Genomic DNA, 6,687 nt, shown 5'->3' on the forward strand with positions numbered 1-6,687 from the left:
TTTTTGGGGCTTCAAAATCACTGCAGATGGTGACTGCAGCCATGAAAAGTTATGACCCATCTAGATAGAATATTAAAAAGCAGAGACATTACTTTGCCAACAAAGGTCCATCTAGTCAAAGCTATGGTTTTTCCATTGGTCATCTATGGATGTGAGAGTTGGACTATAAAGAAAGCTGAGTGCTGAAGAATTGATGCTTTTGAACTGTGGTGTTGGAAAAGACTCTTGAGAGTCCCTTGAACTGTAAGGAGATCAAATCAGTCCATCCTAAAGGAAATCAGTCCTGAACATTCATTGGAAGGACTGATGTTGAAGCTGAAACTCCAATACTTTGGCCACCTGATGCAAAGAACTGACTCATTTGAAAAGACCCAGATGCTAGGCAAGATTGAAGGTGGGAGGAGAAGGGGACGACAGAAGATAAGATGGTTGGATGGCATCACTGATTCAATGGACATGAGTTTGAGTAAACTCTGTGATTGAAGGACAGGGAAGCCTGGCGTGCTGCAGTCCATGGGTTCGCAAAGAGTCGGCCACAACTGAGTGACTGAACTGAGGGTTATAAGCTATGATATCTTTTTTTCCCTCTGAAATTCCCAGCTCTCTGTAGGGGGTCCTTTGTATTAATATCTGCTGTTGAGATAGGTTGACAATAACAAGTTTTTGTTTGACAAGGAGCCCAAACAACTCCAATTATGTAAAGGTTCCCATCTAGAAACTTAATAACACATGAGGCATACTGTACCATATCAGGTCTTGGGTCCAGTCAGTTATTTTTTCTCTGAGAATAACTCAGATGATTTAAAGACTGTCATATTTGTTCTCAAATAAAATTCTTAACTACTTTTAAGGTTCAGTTCAGTTCAGTCGCTCAGTCATGTCCGACCCTTTGCGACCCCATGAATAACAAAACTGCTTTATTGATTATAATTATGGAAGCTAGATAATAGGTATGCATATATTCTGAAAATTTACATTAAATATATGTTCAGTTCAGTTCAGTCACTCAGTCGTGTCCAACTCTTTGCGACCCCATGAATCGCAGCATGCCAGGCCTCCCTGTCCATCACCAACTCCCAGAGTTCACTCAAACTCGTGTCCATTGAGTGGGTTATGCCATCCAGCCATCTCATCCTCTGTTGTCCCTTTCTCCTCCTGCCCCCAATCCCTCCCAGCATCAGTCTTTTCCAATGAGTCAACTCTTCACATGAGGTGGCCAAAGTATTAGAGTTTCAGCTTCAGCATCAGTCCTTCCAATGAACACTAAGGACTGATCTCCTTTAAGATGGACTGGTTGGATCTTCTTGCAGTCCAAGGGACTCTCAAGAGTCTTCTCCAACATCACAGTTCAAAAGCATCAATTCTTCGGCGCTCAGCCTTCTTCACAGTCCAACTCTTGCATCCAATCATGACCACTGGAAAAACCATAGCCTTGACTAGACGGACCTTTGTTGGCAAAGAAATGTCTCTGCTTTTGAATATGCTATCTAGGTTGGTCATAACTTTCCTTTCAAGGAGTAAGAGTCTTTTAATTTCATGGCTGCAGTCACCATCTGCAGTGATTTTGGAGCCCAGAAAAATAAAGTCTGATGCTGTTTCCACTGTCTCCCCATCTATTTCCCATTAAGTGAGGGACCAGATGCCATGATCTTCGTTTTCTGAATGTTGAGCTTTAAGCCAACTTTTTCACTCTCCTCTTTGACTTTCATCAAGAGGCTTTTGAGTTCCCCTTCACTTTCTGCCATAAGGGTGGTGTCATCTGCATATCTGAGGTTATTGATATTTCTCCCAGCAATCTTGACTCCAGCTTGTGCTTCATCCGGCCCAGCGTTTCTCATGATGTACTCTGTATAAAGTTAAATAAGCAAGGTGACACTGTACAGCCTTGACGTACTCCTTTTCCTATTTGGAACCAGTCTGTTGTTCCATGTCCAGTTCTAACTGTTGCTTCCTGACCTGCATATAGGTTTCTCGAGAGGCAGGTCCGGTGGTCTGGTATGCCCATCTCTTTCAGAATTTTGGTTGGGCTCCAACTAATAACAACTAGCATCTATTGAGTGCTTACGAGATGACAGGCAGTACTGTAAGTATTCTACTTGAATTAATTTAATCCTTGCTATAAACCTGTGAATCAGTTTTATTATTATCTCCGTTTGACAAATGAGGAAATGGAGGCAAAGAACATTTACATAACTTGTCTAAATGGGTTGAACTAGTGACTGGCAAAACTGGATTTGAATCTTCCTAAGAGTCCTAATATAAGTCTTTCCAATATACCATGATGACTTTGTGGATTCATGGCTCAAAATTGTATCTAGTTCTTTGTACTAGAAATTTTCTAATGAATAGTTGTGATTATTTCTCTTGAGAAAAGGCAAAATTATAGTCATGCTAAATATGTGTGTGTTAAAATATTGAATGGATTTGAGTATCCCTATATTCTTTTGAATAAGAATTTGATCTTTTTTTTTTTTTTTACTGGATCACAGCATCTGATCATATATATTTTTAGCACCCAAGTATTAAAGTACAATTTTCTTTAAGCAAGATAAAAGTGTGGAAATAATGATATTAGAATGTTTGTTTCTTGGAATATAAAACCCCAGGGGAAGGGACTGGTGCAAATCTCTTCTGATGCAGAGACTGGGTGCTGTAATAACCCTGGGCTTAGTCAAGTTATAGAAACACAAAGTACCCATCTTGTTTTCTCAGACTTGCATTTGAGGCCTAATGTCTTTGTCTGCAAGCAATTAGCAATATGGGCCTAGTACTAGACAAATTAGAGAATAACGACTGACATCCACCAGATGCCAGCCATCTCCATCATGAAGAATGCTAGGACAATGAGTTTATCCTGTCTTTGGGCAATGGGTGGAGAATAAGAAAGGTTTTTTTTTTTTTTTTTTATCATTTTTATTTATCTACTTCCCTGTCCACTACAACCAATATGTGGTTACTTCTCTTTTTGTAAATAAAACTTCATGAACAGGTCAGGATGATCCTAAGCTCTTATCCTAATTCCTTTGGCTAATTTAAAAATTCATTGTAATGCTCTTTCTAAATTTACTTATCTCTGCAAATTTTGCTACCTCCAGGAAATCCACATTTTTCTACTATTCACTGCAGAGGGAGGCCTTGATATTTGCCTGAACCTATCATGAGCAAGTGTAACTTCTACGCATAGTCTTTGTCTCTACTCATTTTATCATCTTTTGTGATTTTTTTTTGATACGTCACTGTCTTATCTCCTAGCATAAATGTTACAGATTTATCTAATACATGTAATATATTTAACCTTTAATCCAGACAAGTACAAGTTTTGTTTTTTGACAAGCAGCCCCATTTTCCCCAGTGTCGCTGAAACAGTCACACTGAAGGTGTCACAGGGGCTTATTTGCCGTGTTCATCTGCAGTCCGTCTCTTCTTGATCCTACTTAAGATTCTCCAGACCAGCAGCTATGGTAACAGACATTAAGCTTCTTTTGTGCAGTTGGCAAACTGATAGTTTCCTGGCCAGGCCTCACGGCTCTGACTGTTTGCCGTGTCCCTGTCCCTTCTGAAGGCATGACTGCTTCCTTGAGCAGCTGTCATCACGCTTTGTCCTTGGACAACTGTCCCCCTCTCATATTCAAGCTGGATTGACTTCTGAGAGGCGACCTGGCTGTAAAACTTGGTTAATAGATAAATCCTTTCCTGGAGAGGAAAGAACTGGCCCAATCCAATCTCTTGCGGAGTGTTGGAATGTGAAACACAGAAAAAGAAAGGCCGGTAATAGAGCAGCATAGAAAATGAGGCCAGAGAGAAAGCAGTAAGCACAAATAGAAGCAACTAGAAGGTAAACACATGAAGTGGAGAGCAAAAGTTGTAGCTACACTTAGCAGTAGGTCAAAAAATCCAAGAGGCAGAGGCCAGGGAAGCTGGCTCCTGGGAGTGTCTGTTGTTGGTACTCTGGAGTTGGAGTACCTGGGCTTGTGTTCTGGGACTCCCCCAAAATCTGTGTGCACCAGACAAATCCATTTTCTGTGCTTCTATACTTCAGAATGTTTCCTTATAATAAACCCATTTCAGCATGGTAACAAAGACCCTGTCATTGGTGCTGCTTTTGGTCTGAAAGAGGCCACATGGGCATCATAATCTTAGACAGGATACTCATACATACTCTTCACCTATTCAACAATTTAATGCAAACTTCTCTTGCTTAGACTTCTGGTGGGCAAAAAATGTGCATTTGTATACCAAAAGCCTTGCAAACTTCTCTTGCCTAGACTTCTGATGGGTAAAAAATGTGCATTTGTATACCAAAAGCCAAATCCTTTGTTGCTGAGAGGTCTAAGTATAAAATAATGAACACCCTAATCATAGAGAATGGAGAAGGTGATGGCACCCTACGCCAGCGCTCTTGCCGGGAAAATCCCATGGACGGAGGAGCCTGGTAGGCTGCAGTCTATGGGGTCGCTAAGAGTTGGACACGACTGAGCGACTTCACTTTCACTTTTCACTTTCATGCATTGGAGAAGGAAATGGCCACCCACTCCAGTGTTCTTGCCTGGAGAATCCCAGGGACGGGGGAGCCTGGTGGGCTGCCGTCTATGGGGTCGCACAGAGTCAGACACGACTGAAGTGACTTAGCAGCAGCAGCAGCAGCAGCAGCAGCAGCAATCATAGAGAAATGTATCCCTAAGGTGCTAAAGACATAGGTTTTCTTTTATTATAATATAGAACAATAATATAATCTCTTGTTCTTCTCTGACCTTTCACATTTCTGTTGTAAACTTTTGTTAGGACAAGAGAATGGATATCAGTAACTACTTTAGGCTCTGTAGGGGAGGACAAAGTTTTCTTCAATCCTCATAGGGATCTAGCTGGGTCTAAAAAGTAAACTGACAAAGACAGATTAACCGGAGAAAAGTATACAAGTTTATTTAATGCAAGTTTTGTATGACACTGGAGCTTTCAGAAGGAAATGAAGACCCAAAGAAACAGGCCTGTTTTTTTAGGCTAGCTTGAGGAAGGGTGGATAGTCAATGAAGGAATAGAACAGGTTAAGGAATATGAGGTAATTGTAGTGAACTAGGGAACACTTAGCAAGTCTTGCCTTTTAGGATCCTTCTTGGTGTCCCTTTGTCTTTGATTATAATTATGTTCCTTCCCTCTGGGTATGCAGAGGGTACCTCTCACATGAAGGCTTTATAACCTGCTTCAGGGAAGAGGGGTGAGTGGGAAGAAGGTCAGAATGACTTCCCTGCTTCTTCAGAAAACACTTTCAGCTTAAAATATTTTCCTAAGATATTCCAGAGAATAATATTTCTGAGCAATGTAAACATTTGCTATGAAGAATAGGTGATCAACTTGTTATGAAAATGCTGTGAAATGAGAGATTTTGTAAAATGATCTTCCCAACTTTTTTGTTCATATATTTTTCTTGAAGGGTATCTGTGGAACCTACCTAAAGAAATGAAATACTATTTTATGGCATCCTTGGTAGAGTCTAGGATTTTATTGTTTATATAAACTTTTTGAAGTGAAAGTGTTAGTCACTCAGTTGTACCTGACTCTTTTTGACACTATGGACTATAGCCCATCAGGCGCCTCTGTCCATGGAATAATCTAAGGAAAGAATACTGGAGTGCGTAGTCATTCCCTTCTCCGGGGATCTTCTCAAATCAGAGACTGAGCTTGGATTGAATCTGCATTGCAGGCAGATTCTTTACCATTTGAGCCAACTTTTTAATGAACTATAATAAACTCAAAGAAAGTTGCAGAATTATGAGTTTACAGCTCAAAAGATTTTTGTAAAGTAGACATTCTTGTGTAACCACCACTCAGATCAAGAAAAAAAAACAACAAAATAGCACCAATATTATACCAGAAACTCTGTATTACCCAGCTCTTTGAGCACCATGCCCATACAGCTAACAACCATCCTGATTTCTAGCACAGAGATTAATTTCAACTGTTTTTTAGCTTTGTATAAATGGAATAATTTAGTATGTGCTCTATGTATTTAGCTTTAATACTCTATTTGTGGAATTTCTCCATATTATTAAATATAGCAGAAGCAACTTCCTTTTTATGTTTGCATAGTATTCCATTGTATATCTATACCATCCATTCTGTTGATGGGCATTTGGGTTGTTTTCAGTTGGGAGATAATACAAATAATGCTACTCTGAAGCTTATTGTACATTTTCCCAATGTATATATGTAGTTTTTGTTGTTGGATAAATACCTTGGAGTAGAGTCATAGGTTTGGAGAAGGGCATGGCAAACCACTCCAGTGTTCTTGCCTGGAGAATCCCTTAGACAGAGGAGCCTGGTGGGCTGCAGTCCATGGGGTTGTAAAGAGTCGGACATGGAGGAATAGTCTTAGCGTGTGCGCAGAGACATGGGTTATGCATAAGTTCAGATAAGATTCTAAAAAACATGACAGTGCGAATTGCTCCACATTCTTGTCAATACTTGGCAATGTCAGTCTTTTAAACTGTATCCACCCTAATGGATGTATTCCCCAGATAGCTAATGTGTATTGACCATGGGGAGATCTATTTGTGTATGTGTGAACTGTCTGTTTGGGTCTCCTGTCCACTTTTTAATTTCATTTTCTGCCATTTTTATATTGATTAGTCAGAGTTATATGTTCTGAATATGAGTCTTTTATCAATTACATGTACTGAAAATATATTTTCC

The sequence above is a fragment of the Bos javanicus genome, chromosome 7, assembly GCF_032452875.1.
Source record: "Bos javanicus breed banteng chromosome 7, ARS-OSU_banteng_1.0, whole genome shotgun sequence".
NCBI classification, from domain to species: Eukaryota; Metazoa; Chordata; class Mammalia; order Artiodactyla; family Bovidae; genus Bos; species Bos javanicus.